General features: G+C 46.8%; 1 protein-coding gene across 4 annotated transcripts in view; it reads right to left on the reverse strand.

Annotated features, from left to right (window-relative positions):
* Window positions 1–16,018, reverse strand: part of SUCO (SUN domain containing ossification factor) — a 481,248-nt gene that overhangs the window by 204,221 nt on the left and 261,009 nt on the right. The gene's annotated exons all lie outside the window — the stretch shown is intronic.

Here is a 16,018-nt window from a genome sequence, read left to right on the forward strand (position 1 = left end):
TATGAACAGGAGGCATTGAGAGGGCTCCAGGTGAGATTTGGGCACATTCACTGAGAAACCCAGGTCGAACAACAACTGAGTTGTCGACTGCAGGTGATGCCGCAAGAGCTCCGGAGACTTGGCTTTGATCAACCAATCGTCCAGATAAGGAAATACTGCTATTCCCTTTCTTCTGAGCTCCGCTGTCACCACCGCCATCACCTTCGTGAAGACTCGAGGTGCAGAACTAAGGCCAAATGGAAGGACCGCAAACTGATAGTGCTGCGACCGCACCACAAACCGGAGATGCTTCCTGTGCGACTTGAGGATCGGAATATGGAAGTACGCATCCTGCAAGTCGACAGACACCATCCAATCTCCTTCATTCAACGGAAAAAGAACCTGTGACAGGGTCAGCACTTTGAACTTTTCCTGCTTGAGGAACCAATTAAAAATCCTCAGGTCCAGGATTGGCCTCAACCGACAATCCTTTTTGGGGATCAGGAAATATCTTGAATAGCAGCCCTGACCCCTCTCCTGCTCTGGAACCAACTCCACTGCACCCTTTGACAAAAGGGACATCACCTCCTGTTACAGTAACAGAAGATGGTCGTCCGAACAGAAGGATGGGCAGGGAGGGAAGGGAGGAGGAACCTCCCAAAAGGGAAGAGCATACCCTTTCCCCACAATGTCGGTGACCCAGGAGTTTGACGTTATGGACTCCCACATGTGAAGAAAGTGAGTAAGTTTCCCCCCTACAGGAGACATGTGAGCAGGGTGTAGTGGAGGACTAAGGCTGCTTTCCCTGCTGCACCCCTCTGGAGGAAGAGGCAGAGTGCTGCTGAGAAGCACCTCTAGTACGTACTCTACCCCTGCCCCTGAAGGATCTGTAAGGAAGAGTTCTGCAGATTGCTGTCCTGCCGCATGGAGCCTGCCACAAAAGGAAGGGCCACGACCAAAACCTCTAAACCTCCTAAAAGATTTTAAAGCAGAGGATGTGGCTGCTTGTATACCCAATGATCTTGCCGTGGCTCTACTCTCTTTAAATCGTTCTAGAACAGAGTCGGCTTTTGATCCAAAAAGTTTGTTTCCATCAAATGGCAGGTCCAGGAGAGTAGTCTGAACATCAGGGGAGAACCCTGACGATCGCAGCCAGGCCTGCCGTCTCTTCGCTATGGATGTGCCCATAGCTTTCGCCACCGAGTCCAAGCTGTCCAGCCCAGATTTAATTACCTGGGTCGCAGCCGCCTGAGCGTCCGACAAAAGGTTCAACACTTCCTGTGATAAACCCGGGTGGCCCTTAGCCTCATCCATAAGGGCATAAATATAACGACCCAAAATGCAAGTAGCATTGGTAGATTTTAAAGCCATGCTACAGGAAGAGAAGGCCTTTTTAGTTGCCTGGTCCATCTTCTTAGACTCCCTGTCCGCTGGAGCCCCAGGAAACGAACCAGGAGCAGAACGGGAGGAGCACAACGCTCGGACAACCAAACTCTCCGGAGTTGGGTGCTTGGTCAGAAAGTCCAGATCACCTGGTGCTACACGATAGCGTCTCGCCACCGCCCTGTTCACGGCCGCCGAAGTCACTGGCTTTTTCCAAATTTCTTTAATAGGGTCCAAAAGAGCCTCATTGAAAGGAAGAAGAGGCTCTGCGACAGCTGACGCTGGATGCAGCACTTCGGTCAGGAGGTTTGTCTTCACCTCCGCAGCAGGAAGTGGAAGGTCCAAAAGTCTGCTGCTTTCCTCACTACAGCGTGAAAAGAAGCAGCCTCCTCCGTATACTCCCCCGGAGAAGCCAGGTCCCATTTCGGGGAAGTGTCTAGGCCGCTTGCAGTATCCAAGCCTTGCAGGTCCCCTGAAGGCTCCATGATTTCACCTTCCTCCAAATGCTGCCTCTCATATTCCTCTTCTTCCAGCAGCCTTAGAGATAACCTCCTGGATCGGAGCCTGGACTCGAGCCCGGCGTCGATAAGGAATCGGCCTACGCCGAAGATCTTTGACGACACCGACCCTCGGAGCCATCCGACGCGGGATACCCCAGTACCACAGGAAATTTCAAAGTCGACTGGGTCCGTGGTGAATCCATCGCCGCCGGAACAGTGGACGTCATCGGAGTCACTGGTCTTCTGGGCGACGCCAAAGGCATTGGCGCCGAAGAGGTACTTCCAGAAGGAAGAAAGGGCATAAAGGGTGTCGGCTTGTAAGGAGCCGGAGCACCCAAGTCAAAGGCCAAAGGACCTGACGGACCCGCATGTCCACCACCAGGCGCCATGGTGGCAAAAATATTAAACATAGCATTCAGAAATGCTGCGGGGTCCGTGCCCGGCGCCGGGAAAGCCGGATAACCTTGAGGAACCGGCGCTGGAGGTGAAGCCGATGACAGCCCAGTCATCTCCTGCTCCGAAGAAGCCCTCGGCTCCTGATGCAGATCCACTTCATACACCTACAGTGGAGACGTCGGAGAAGCTGGAGTCGTTGGAGGTGGAGGCGTGACAGTCGGGCTGATCTCCCACGTCGGTCGGGCTGATCTCCCACGTCGGTCGGCACCGAGCTGATGGCGACCTCGAACGGGAGTGTTCTCTGCTCAATCGGAGCCATGTCGATGTCGAGAGTCCTGATGGCGCTGATGAGTCTTCGAGGATCTTGAAGAAGCCTCTCTACCGGAGTGAAACTGTAGCTCCCTGGTAGCCTCAAAGAAAAACCGTTACTTGAAGGCACGGAAAAAAGGGATCCAACATCTGCACGTCGACGAGGGCTTCTTATTGCCTGGATGAAGTCATACGGCGACGCGTGGAGTCGGGCAATTGTGACGTCGTCGTCGATGTGCAGAGCTAGAAGAAAATTTCCGTCGAGGGCTGGTGCGTGAGGAAAATTCTTTAGGTGAGGAGTCCACAGGTAGTTGTATCCATCAGAAATAAATGTTTATGTGTTTCTACTAAGAGGATTTAAAACTACTTTCAACATGGTGACAGTACGAAAATCATTAGTGTCAAAAGACTATCACTAGGTTGATGTGGGTTCTTATATGTACGTTAAATTAGAATTAAGAAAAGGATATAAAAAATTTATCCAATGAGAATCAAATGCCTTTCTCACTGCCTTACTCCCCGTCTCCAAAACAGTGAATGTGCGCGTACATTGATGAATGTGGTCATGAAATTGGACGCATGCAAGTTGGAGGGTGGGGTCTAGGTTGATTAATAAACGCCTGGATGAGTGGGAAGGATGAATATTTGGGCATGTGCGGATGAGTGTATGCATAGTTGTTTGTTACAATATGGATGAACAGATACAGGGTGGAGGAACAGATGAAAGCTTGAACGGAAAACTGTGAGTAGAGGGAATGATAGTTGGTTAAAGAGGTGGAATTAGTAAACAAATGAAAGCACGGTTGTGGATGGACAAACACTTGTACATGCGGGTGGTGGTTGGCTTAATGAATGTACTGATGGATGCCTGGGTAGAGATGGGAAAATGGACGGTTAACTGATAGATGAATGATTGTGGGTGCAAGCATACCTGGATGTTGAAGGTAGGGGTTTGGCTGGATAATCAATCCACAATGTTGGGTGCATTTGTTGATGAATGTATCTAAGCTACAATAATAAGCTAAATCCTGTGATCAGCAACTTAGTTGCACATCTGCAGCAACTGCATTAATCAAAGCGGCTATATTACAAGGATTATAACTTGATACATGTGGGAAACAAATACATGTCTACAACAGGTGCCTTCCATGAGCAAAAAATCTTAGTGAAACACATCACCTTATTGCCAAATTGCTTTGTAAGCAGGGTTTGCAAACCAAACTACTGAGCATGAGCAGAAAGTCACTGAGTCAACCCCTCAAGACTCAATTCTGTTTGTAACAACAGCACTCCCTCCTGATTTATCATTTCTATCACTGTCAGGTTGTGTAAATAAAGACCTGACTTTAAAAACTTTGAACAATGGTAATATTATGATTGAAAGGAAAAGTCCACACCCTGTACTGCTTCAAATCAATCTCCCACATCCTGAAAACTAAAGTAAAGCTCTCTCATTGCTTGCAATTCTACATTCTCATTCTCAACACTTGGCCAAAATATGGCCCCTATTCACGGACAACCATCTCCAACTTAACACATAGGGCCTGATTCTAACCTTGGCGGACGGCGGAGGCCGTCCGCCAAGGTTCCGCCGCCAAATGACCGCACCGCGGTCACAAGACCGCGGCGGCCATTCTAACATTTCCTCTGGGCCGGCGGGCGCTCTCCAAAAGAGCGCCCGCCGGCCCAGAGGAAATGCCCCTGCAACGAGGACGCCGGCTCAGAATTGAGCCGGCGTAGTTGCAGGGGTGCGACGGGTGCAGTTGCACCCGTCGCGTATTTCAGTGTCTGCATGGCAGACACTGAAATACTTTGCGGGGCCCTCTTACGGGGGCCCCTGCAGTGCCCATGCCATGGGCATGGGCACTGCAGGGGCCCCCAGGGGCCCCGCGGCACCCCCTACCGCCATCCTGTTCCTGGGGGGTGATGGTGGTAGGGGGTGTCAGAATCCCCATGGCTGCGGAGCGCGCTCCGCAGCCATGGAGGATTCCCCCGAGCACTTTCTGCTTCTGATCGCGGCTGAACCGCCGCGGTCAGAATGCTCGTGGGAGCACCGCCAGCCTGTTGGCGGTGCTCCCGTGCCACCGGCCGCCAGGGTCAGAATGACCCCCATAGCCTCTCAACGTAAGGTAAACATTCACCTAAAGTTTCTCTCACATTAAGAGCTTCCACTTTCATCACAGAACTAACTTGAATCTAGGATAGGGAGCAGCACCATGCTCCCATTTTGACACCAACAGTGCTAAATTGGTATGCCAAGATGATTCAGTAAAACCAAACGCATTCGTATTTAGCACTGCATCCTCCCTAACTGATGCAGACTTGCAGGCAGCCAGACTGCACCTACAGATTCATCAACAAACCCCACCTCCAAATGTTCAGTTATACACTCTGTAGCAACAGTAGAGCCTCCTCAAAATTCTACAATTATGTCCATCTCCAGTCCATCAAACATCATCCCACAAACAAACAGTTTAAAAAAAAAAAAACAAGTCCACCAGTATCCTCCACAAGAAGCCAACTACACAATGTAATTTTCATTTTCCTTTCTTTTACAAAGAGAGAAGAAGAAAAGTTTGAGCAGCATAGCTACTGTAAATGTAAATCAAACGTTGCCTGCTCACAGACATTTCATTATTTAGCTTTGTTGTAAAGTTTTCCCTCCAGTTTAAGAAGTGTTGTCCGATCCCATACGTGAGTAGGACAATTCAGTGTTTATAAATATTAATAAAAATCCTAAACAGGGAATAAACATTCCAAAATAAACTATAGATGAGAAGCAGACACTTAAGACAAAGTGCTGCCAAAACTGAATTCCTCTTTTCTCACAAACAAGAAATAGTCTCAATGACAGCAGGATTAACAAGCTTCATTTGATTAGCTTCAACACCATCATTGTCCACTAAGTCAAAACCCGAGGCTTCATACTCGAGGAAAATCTCAACCCGGAGTCTCACGCACAGTAAGCCTTTCATTAAATAAAGGTAACCTTAAGAGGGGAGTCCAACCCCTGCCACTCTTGAGTATCAATTATGGGAATCGACCTACCTAACCATTTCAATAAATGTAGAGTTTGGATAATAGTTGTTCTGCTTGCCTAGCTGCTGCCATGTATATGATTGTCCACATCACCCTCCTACATGTTTTTTTCAAATGGTTATCTTCATAAGCATGATACACTTTTAACTCCTTCCCCGCCATGGACGTAATGGTTACTTTCGGTGGCACGGCACTGAGACACCACGGACATAACCATTACGTCCTGGTATAGACCCTTGGGGAAGCGCTGGTGCTCCCCTCCACCCCCCAGGGCAGGGCTGGAAGGGGAATCGCTTCCCCTTCGACCCGATATCCCCCTCACCCCCCAGTGACGTCTGATGTCGTCAGCGCGCGCTGACCTCATCAGAGGTCAACTTCCGTCGCACTGGAAGCAATACTTCCAGTGCGACCCGAGGAGAAACTGATTAGTTTCCCCTCTGTTCGGGGGCAGGGGAGGCAGAGAGGCATGAAAAGGAAAGGCTCTGTGCATTCCTGCAGCACGATCGTATAGCGATCGTGCAGCAAGAATGCCCACTAAACACCAGGGAGTTTGTTTACTTTAGGTAAACAAAGAAGGGGAGCGGCTCAAGGGGGGCAATATATTATAAGGCCATTTCAGCCCTCCCTAGCGGCAGATCGGCCTATATTAATTAGGCTGATCTGTCCACGGGGGGCAGAAGCCATGAGGCACCAGGGATTTTGTTTTCTTTTAATTTATATTGATAAGGGGTGCAAACCCTTAGGGAAGGGTTGCTCCCTGGTGGGCAAATTGTGTTTTTAGGCCTTTTCTGCCTCCCCCCCCCCCCCCCCCCCACCCATATTAATTAGGCCACTAGACACCAGTTTTTTTTCCTTTTTTTTTAAATTTATATTGATAAGGGGAGCGACCCCTTTGGCGGGGGGGGTAGCAAACTGTTTTTAGACCATTTCTGGCACTTGGGGGAGGATCAGCCTATTTCTATTAGGCCGATCTGCCCAGAAACCACTTAGGCACCAGGGATTGGTGTGTGTGTATTTTGTCTGGGGGGCACAGCCCCTTGGGCAAGGGTCGCTCCCCATGGGGGCACATTACTTCTGGCCATATCTGCGGGGGCAGATCGGCCTATTTTTGGAAGGCCCATCAAAGCCCACCAGAGACCAGGAAAGATTTTTTTTTTTTTCCAAAAAACAAGAGGGTGGGGCTATGGCCATACCTCCACCACAAATAAATGGGGCCAAAGTTGTTCTGCCCACCAGTGGGCAGATGGGGCAATTACCCCTGATTCATACCCAGTGGGGGTGGGGAGCAGATAGTCTACTAGATGCAAGGGAATTAAAAAATAAATAAATATATAAATAAATAGTGCAGTGGTGGCTACCAACCAGTATGGGTATGGTTATGCCACCACCCCAACTGAAGAGGGTAACAGTCTTTCAGCTCTCCCCTGCACACTAAAACAGCTTACCCCACAGCAAGCAAGAGGACATTTGATTACTATGGGTTTTGGCTTTACATTTGGGCCATGACAGCTTGGCTAATTCTCAAAATCGTCCGACTTGGAATGCTGAGGGCTGCACTTTTTGGACTTTGGGACACTGCCACATAGAACAATCTGCAAGACCTAAACTCATCTGAAAACTAAACATCTGGGTGAGTCCAGGGTGGTGTGCTTCACATGCACCCGCACCATTTTCTTACCCACAATGCCCTGCAAACCTCCAGCTTTGCAAAAAATCACAAATATTTTCCACATTTTTGTGATGGAACCTTCAGGAATATCCAGGAATCCACAAAATTCCCACCACCCAGCATTGTCTCATCTATACCGATAAAAAGTCTGCCCCACTTGTCAGCCTAAAAATAATCCCCCCCCCCCCCCCCAAACTGCCCTTTTGGACCCGCTTTGGTTCCCCCTCAATTTCAACATGTTTTTGGATCTTTCCCTTCACAGGCACTTGGCCCACCTACACAAGTGATATCATTTTTACCGGGAGACTGAGGGGATCGTTTGGTGCTAGGAAATTTGTCCTGGTGCAGTGATCCCACACAGAAATGTGGGAAAAATCAGATTTTTTTAGCTAAACTTGAGGTTTGCTGAGGATTCCGGGTAGGAAAACATTGGGGGATCCACACAAGTCACACCTCCATGGATTCCCTCGAGTGTCTAGTTTTCAGAAATGTTTGGGTTTGGTAAGTTTCCCTATATGGCCCAGGACCAAAAATGCAGCCCCCCCCCCCCCCCCCCAACGAAAACAGGTAGTTTAGTATTTGATAATTTTGATGTGTCCACATAGTGTTTTGGGGTATTTCCTGTCAAGGACGCTAGGCCTACCCACACAAGTGAGGTACCATTTATATCGGGAGACTTGGGGGAACGCTGGGTGGAAGGAAATTTGTGGCTCCTCTCAGATTCCAGAACTTTCTGTCACCAAACTGTGAGGAAAAAGTGTTTTTTAGCCAGATTCTGAGATTTGTTAAGGATTCTGGGTAAAAGAACCTGGTAAGAGCCCCACAAGTCACCCCATCCTGGATTCCCCTAGGTGTCTAGTTTTCACAAATGTGCAGGTTTTGTAGGTTTTCCTAGGTGCTGGCTGAGCTAGAGGCCAAAATCTACAGCTAGGCACTTTGCAAAAAACGAGTCAGTGATGGCTTTGAGAGAGGGGCATTCAATACTTCATATTCAAGGTAGCAGTAATCCTTCTAGACTGGAGCATACAAACAGTCCACGGTGTGTGTGTATAATGATGTGGACCATGCTGATTGTTTCAATGGCTAGTGGTGTCTCAACTTTGGTGAATTCCTCATAGCAGAATATCTGAACTTTTCATCAACATCGATGGTGTACCAGCCAAAGGACAGGTATGACGTTGTATGTTGCAGTGTACCTGCTCTCATAGATCTCAACATCAGACTTGAAGCAGCCACCTCTTATTGGTTAAGCTTCTTTCAGCATCTCCCATGCGGAATCCTCAAAGATGGGAGAACAAGCCTCTTTTGCTTGCTATTCGGTACTTACAACTATCAACGGAGATAAAGGTTTAAACAGAGCAGAGGTAGGATGTTCTATTCCACTACTGAGAAATTGTTGCAAAACCCTTGGCTCATCTCTTCTTTGGGTTTGTTTTAAAATGATCTCCAAAAAAATAGTTATTTACTCTTATTCACAAACTGAGACAACCGGTGATATGGGGAAAAAAAAGAGGCAGGGTGAGTCAGACTTTTGGCTTTGTGGTATTTGAAAAGCAAGAAAATAAGTTACTTCCCTGTAACTGTAGTTCTCCAGTATTTGAATCTTTCATAGATTCACATGCTTGAATCATTCCCCGTCGTCGAGATGGGAGTCCCCGGTATAATTTACACAAGTAATGTCAAGATATATTAACAAAGAAAAAAGGCCTTAGGCCTCTTCAATTTAATAGTCTATCAGAGTCATTTTGTGAAAAGGACCAAACTTGAGCATCCACCAATCAGCCGACAGCACCCTCTAGAATCCTCCTGAGAGAAGCTCCAGCACCTCAGATTTTCCAAGCACAAGTGCGTACAATATAGGAAAAAGAGAGAGAGAAAGGTGAAGTGAGCTTCTCCGGGGAGGCGGGTGGGTTGCATGTGAATCTATGAAAGATACAGGTAACTTATTTTCTTACTCCAGTATTGGAACTTTCATAGATTCACATGCTTGAATCAGAGTAGAGAGCAGTAGCTATGCACATTGTAATATAACAACATATTTGATCGAAAGCACCTTGATACATGAAACCTCATATTCCTGTATATAAATATATGTAACTATAAAGGTATACACCTATATATATATATATATAACTATATATATATATATATATATATATATATATATATATATATATATAACTATATATATATAACTATATATATATATATATATACACACACATACACATAAAGAAATGAAGAGTGACAGAGCAAAAAGTATCCCAAAACACGTATGTGATATGAATACCATCATTAAAAAACAACCACTTATCTGTCTGTTAGAATGTTCTCTTACTCTTGTTTACTTTCTCTTTTTTTTTTTTTTTTTTTTTTTATAAGCGAATATAAGGGATAGAAACAATGTGCATACCTGTTCTAGGATGGAGGGATGTATAAGAGATGGCTCACCTTCACCTGAAGAGATTCCTGAGAACCGCTTGACCCACTGCTACCTCTCCCTGAGATAGAGATTCCAAGCAGTAGGGTTTTGTGAATGTATGACAGCTCTTCCATGTTGCTGCCCTACAAATGTCTTGTAGTGAAACTCCGGCGAACAGTGCCGCTCACGATGAGACTGCTCTCGTGGAGTGAGCATGTACAGGTGAGTGCAGAGGTTTGCCTGCTGCTTGATGGCAGAAGCGAAGGGCTGAGGCGATTCATCTGGAAATACTCTGCTTGGAGAGTGGATGTCCTTTCCTAGGAGCACTGTATGCTACGAATAGCTGATTAGAGCGGCGAAAAGATTTAGTCCTGTCCAAATAAAATTGAACACATCTTTTAACGTCTAAGGAGTGTAATGCCCTCTCAGCCGGAGTAGATGGATGAGGAAAAAAAGATTTGAAGACTAAAGGTTCCTTGATGTGAAAGTCTGAAGGAACCTTTGGAATAAAATGCGGGTTAGTGCGTATTAGCAGTCTATCGTGTTTAAGCTGTAGGAATGGTTCTTGAATGAAGAGAGCTTGCACCTCGCTGACTCGCCTAGCTGATGTGAGAGCTACCAATAAAGCAACCTTCCATGACAGGAACTTGAGAGAAGCACGATGGATCGGCTCAAACAGATGCTTCATCAGTTGTGCTAAGACGATATTCTGGTTCCACGAAGTAGGTGGTGGTCGGAAAGGAGGGAAAACTCTGAAAAGCCCCTTCAAGAACCTCAATCAGACGAGAGGAGTAGAGTGAGGGTGTAGCATCCGAATGTCTGTATGCAGCTATAGCTGCTAGGTGAACTTAAATGGAAGAATGTGCCAGGCCAGCTTGAGCTAGCTGCAACAGGTATGGTAATATTTCCTCTGGTGGTGAGACTAATGGGTCAATCTGTCGTTCATGACACCAGACACAGAATCGTCTCCATTTACAATAATACGTTTTATTGGTGCTATCCGCTCTGGCTTTCGACAAAATATTCCTACACTCCTGTGGGATATTCAAATGTGCGAGCTCTCTATGGTCAGGAGCCAGGCTGATAAACGCATCGACTTCGGATCCGGATGCCAAACCTGGCCATTGTTCATTGTTAGCAATTGGGGTAACGGCTCCAGCGGATTGTGAGGCTTGATTGATAGAAGGAGAAGTTCCGCAAACCAATGTTGACGCGGCCAGTACGGAGCTATTAAAATCAGAGTGCACGGCTCTGCTTTCATCTTCGTGAGTACCTGTGGGATCAACGGAATTGGAGGAAAGGCGTAAGCAAAGATGTCTGACCAGACTATCGAAAACGCATTCCCCCAAGATCCCTTCTGGTGATGCCAACTTGCAAAGAACTGGCATTTGGCGTTGTGTTTGTTCATAAAACAGGTTTACTGTTGGTATTCCCCACTGGGAAAAAATGTGGTTCACTATTGACTGGTCTAGCTCCCACTCGTGGCAGCTCGATTTCTGCCTGCTGAGTGCATCTGCTGTCTTGTTGTTTATTCCCGGCAAGTGTACCGCTGATAGTGTGATGCCTTGCTGCGAGGCCCAATTCCAGATTGTTTGGGCTTCTCTGGAGAGAGTGAGAGATCTTGTGCCTCCTTGTTTGTTGAGGTAATGCATCGTAGTGGTGTTGTCCATCCTTATTACCACTTGCGATCCTGAGATCTTGGGAAGAAACGCCTGCAAAGCCAGGTGCACTGCTCTGAGCTCCAGCCAATTGATATGCATTGATGCCAGATGCGGAGGCCATTTGCCACTTATTTGCAGATCCTGTAACACAGCTCCCCAGGGATGCATCAGTCGTTATGGTCCACGGAGCTGGCTGCTGTAGAAACGAAAGGCCAATAGATAGATGATGCCTTAGAGACCACCATCTCAGAGCCCTGAGCATTATCAGAGTTATCTGTATCTGATCTTCAAAAGTGCCTGACACTTGGAGCCATTGATAATTTAGTTGCTCCTGTAAGGGGCGCATCTTTAGATGGCATAGAGGAACTAGAGGTATGCATGAAGACATCATGCCCAACAGAGACTTGAACAGACAGACAGTAACCTTGCTTCTTTTTTTGTATGGAACTTGCTAGAGTCAGTAACCTTTGTTGCCTCTCTGACGTGGGACATGCCATGGTGGATTGTGTGTCCAGTTTTGCCCCTAGAAAGGTAATATTGCGTGCTGGTAGAGGCTTGGATTTCTCCCAGTTGATGGTGAGTCCGAGGTTGGTTAGTAAGGAAATGCACTTTTTTGTTGATTTGTGCGCTCCTGCGTAGATCCTTGCCTTTATCAGCCAATCGTCTAAGTATGGAAAGATTTGGTGTTTTCTCTTTCTGAGAAAGGCTGCGGTTGGTGCTAGACATTTGGTAAATATTCTGGGAGCTGATTTCAGTCTGAAAGGAAGGACACGGAATTGAAAATGGCTGCCGGCTATGGTGAATCTCAGGTATTTTCTGTGGGCAGGGTGGATGGGTATGTGGAAGTATGCATCTTTCAGGTCTAGTGTAGACATGAAATCTCCCTGATTGAGACGCAGGAGGACGTCTTGCAGGCTGATCATACGGAACGATTGCTTTTTTAAGTAGACATTTAGCTCCCTTAAATCGAGGATCGGCCTCCAATCCTTCCACTTTTTCCAAATGAGGAAGAACCTGAAATAGAATCCTGTTCCTCGCTGGGCTCGAGGCACCTTCTCTGTAGCTGTGAGTTGTTGAGGGTATCTTGAAGGAGTCCTGCGGGGGGGTGGTTGGAAGGAAGTATCTGGGTAAATTCTAAAGGATGGCCCCGTTTCACTAATTGGAGGACCCACTTGTCTGAAGTAATGGTTTGCCATTGTTTGAGGAATAGAGATATCCTCCCGCCCAGAATGAAAGGCGGAGAATTGGACGTAGCTGGAGCCTCGGAAGCATCAGGTTCTACGAGCCAAATCTTTGGCCGGGCGGGTTGAGCGTCCACGGCCTCCAGGTCTACCATAGGCAGGCTGCGGCGGCTGCCTTTGTGAGTAGTATTGGCGATATTGTTGGGAAGAGGAAGGATAGGCGGAATACCTGTGTTGTTGATATCCTCCTCTGTATGAGGGTTGGCCACGCCCTCTAGGTCGAAAGGAAGACTTTCGATATTGCAGGGTCCCTAGTGACCTTGCCCTGTCTGTGTCCGATTTGATGGATTGTAAGGCGTCATCAATGTGTTTCCCAAATAACGCCTGGCCATCAAAAGGTAAGTCCAAGATTTTATTTTGCACTTCTGGATGGAAAAAGGTAGCTTTAAGCCAACCTTGCCTTCTTAGCACCGCTGCACCGGTGAGTTGTCGAAAAGCAGTGGTTGCTATGTCCATTGCACAGTCTATAAGCTCTGCAGACGTGCGTTGACCCTCCTGTACCATTTTGTTTGCCTCTGATCTTGTGTCTTCCGGCAACTGGCTAATATAAGGTGCAATGTCCACCCAAAGCTGTCTATCAAAACTAGCCAGTATTGCCAAAGCGTTGGCAGCTCTTACCACTAGGCTAGCCATAGAGGAAAACCTTTTACCTATGTTATCTAGTCGTCTACCCTCTTTGTCTGGGGGTGCAGAAATCGGGTCAGAAGGATTCTTAGATCTTCTTTGTGCTGTCTGAGCTACCACTGAATCCGGAGGAGGGTGTCCAGTTAGGCATGTTGGTGCATCGTCCGGTGCTTTGTATTTCTTATCCAAACGAGGCAGTACTGCAGTAACTGTAGCCAGATTATGCATGACCTTAAGACCCTCTTCCGACAGGTAGTTTACCATCTGGATAGAGCGCACGGATTTCTGAAAAGGCTCCTTAAAGTCGTAAAGTAAACAGTCTGTTTGCTTGGTAGGTATTGGTAAAGCAAAACGTTTGGCAGCTCTCTCTAGAAGGTTATGAAACCCTCCTATATCTTCTGGTGGGGATTCCACCTTCGATTGAGAAGGAGGAGCAGGGATGATGTATTCGTCCCACTCTGAGGGAGTGTCCAGGAGCTCCCCTTCTTCCTGATCTCCTTCTGAGATGTCCGTATCTTGAGGAAGTGTCATATCAGGAGTGGCCACATTTGTGAGAGGTAAGGAAGTTGGCCTCTGATGTGGAGTGGTAAACCCAGAGATGGGCGATGGGGGAGGTTGTTCTCCTTGAGGGGGAAACCGCCTGCTGTAATCGGCCAACATCGCTCTGAGGTCAGTCAATAGGGAGGATGGAATATATGCTCCCTGTTGGTATTGCTGTTGTTCTGAATAAAATTGGGGGTCATAGGCCTCCTCATACTCCTCCTCTTCCTGATACTTTACGTTCAGTTGGGATGGACTGTGGGCTGTTCCAAATGGCCCCTCATCATCTGAGTCTTCGTCTCCCTCTAAAAGGTGTAATGGAACAAGGGAGGACACCTTACTAGGTGATGTATGAGTTGGCGTCAGCTTTTCCACACTTTTTAGATGTTTCTCTCTCGTCGACGGCGCATATATAGACTTCGACGTGGACGGTGTCGTAGACGCTGGACGCACAGAGATGTTAATAGAAGAAAGTCTCGCTGACGAGTCGATCGTCGACGTCAGTAGGGCTGACACTGACATCAGCACCGTCGACGATGACGATGTATAGATGGTCGTCAACTCTGATGTCGTAGCTGCAGTTCTCGTCAACAGTGGGGTACCTGTCCTCGTCGGCGATGGAAACGGAGTACTAGATGTCGTCGCCGGAAAAGCACTCACTGACGGTACCAGAGACGATGAATCCGTCGATTATGCTTTTTTCCTCAGTTACAGAGGATGGCTTCTTAAAAGGCACAGATGGTGGTACAGAGGAAGATTTTCTGTGCCTCTCTGTACTGGAAGAATGGCCTCTCCCCCTCTTTAATGGAAACTTTCTTTGGAGAAGAAGATGGGCTGCGGCCCTTATAAGACCCTGAAGCAGTCTTTTTGTGGGCTTTTCTTGAAAGTTGTGAGGGAGACCTGGAGCCTGATCTCGCCCTCTTTGATGATCTCTTGGATGTTGAAGATTCATCACTCTCAGAGTCAGAAACTGGATCTTTTCTATGTTTTAGTTTCTGCAGCCATATCAATAATCTGCCTTCCCTGTCCTTTAAAGTTTTAGAAGATAAGGTACGACAAATCTTACAGTCTTTAGCTGAATGGTCTGGGTAGAGGCAGTAAATACAGTCTTGGTGAGGGTCTTCAGAATGAAGCCTTTTCTTTCCACAAGTCTTGCAGTCTCTGAAGAGACCCTTCTTCTCCTTGTCAGACATAGTTGGAAAATAGTTGACGAATCAAGTTAGATAAGTTTCTCTGAGAGAAAATGTTGAAAAGGTGTGAAGGGTAGAGCAGAGCTCTGAGGAGACTACCTAGCACAACATGCGGTAGAAAATCTGAGGTGCTGGAGCTTCTCTCAGGAAGATTCTAGAGGGTGCTGTTGCCTGATTGGTGGATGCTCAAATTTGGTCCTTTTCACAAAATGACTGATAGATTATTAAATTGAAGAAGCCTAAGGCCTTTTTTCTTTGTGAATATATCTTGACATTACTTGTGTAAATTATACCGGGGACTCCCATCTCGACGACAGGGAATGATTCAAGCATGTGAATCTATGAAAGTTCCAATACTGGAGTAAGGATTGATGAAGTTCTTAGAAAGAAGGACTGATGAAGCTCTTAAGAGAGAGGATTAATGAAGGCTACTGTTGATCTCCTCTCTGGACATAACCTTGGGTGTTCTAATGGCTATTGTGGATGATGAACCACAGAAACACACACAGCAAGCAAGACCTATAGTTACATAGAGATTCGCCTGGTCCTGAAACTGGCTTCAATGCAGGATAGAGGAAGATCACAACTGGGGAACTGATAGTGAAAGCCTCCTTTTTAAGTTGCTCATCAGGTAATTAGGCTCTTTGCCAAAGAATGAGGTTGATTATTTTCTCTCTCTCTCTCGATCTCTCTCTCTCTCTCGAGAGAGAGAGAGAGAGAGAGAGAGAGAGAGAGAGAGAGAGAGAGAGAGGTGTAAACCATCTCATGCCAGACATGTTACTACACAATCAGTATCCCCTTACAATACCAAAACTGGGCAGACGTGTCAGTGGGCCCCAATATCGAATTAAGAAGATTAAGGAGGACAGATTAATAACATTTGGGCAGGTTCTAATGCCGCCTGTTCATCTTAAAGGTGGTGACCAGACACAAAAGAAAAAAGTAAGCATTTCAGCATGTTATTGCTACATCTGGTTATAGTTTTGTCCACACAAATACACTGCTTATGGAGGAAAAAATTCAGGTACATTTTTGTGATCCAGTTAAGCAATCTGGTTTCATTAC

The sequence above is a fragment of the Pleurodeles waltl genome, chromosome 4_2 (genome assembly GCF_031143425.1).
Source record: "Pleurodeles waltl isolate 20211129_DDA chromosome 4_2, aPleWal1.hap1.20221129, whole genome shotgun sequence".
Classification (NCBI taxonomy): Eukaryota; Metazoa; Chordata; class Amphibia; order Caudata; family Salamandridae; genus Pleurodeles; species Pleurodeles waltl.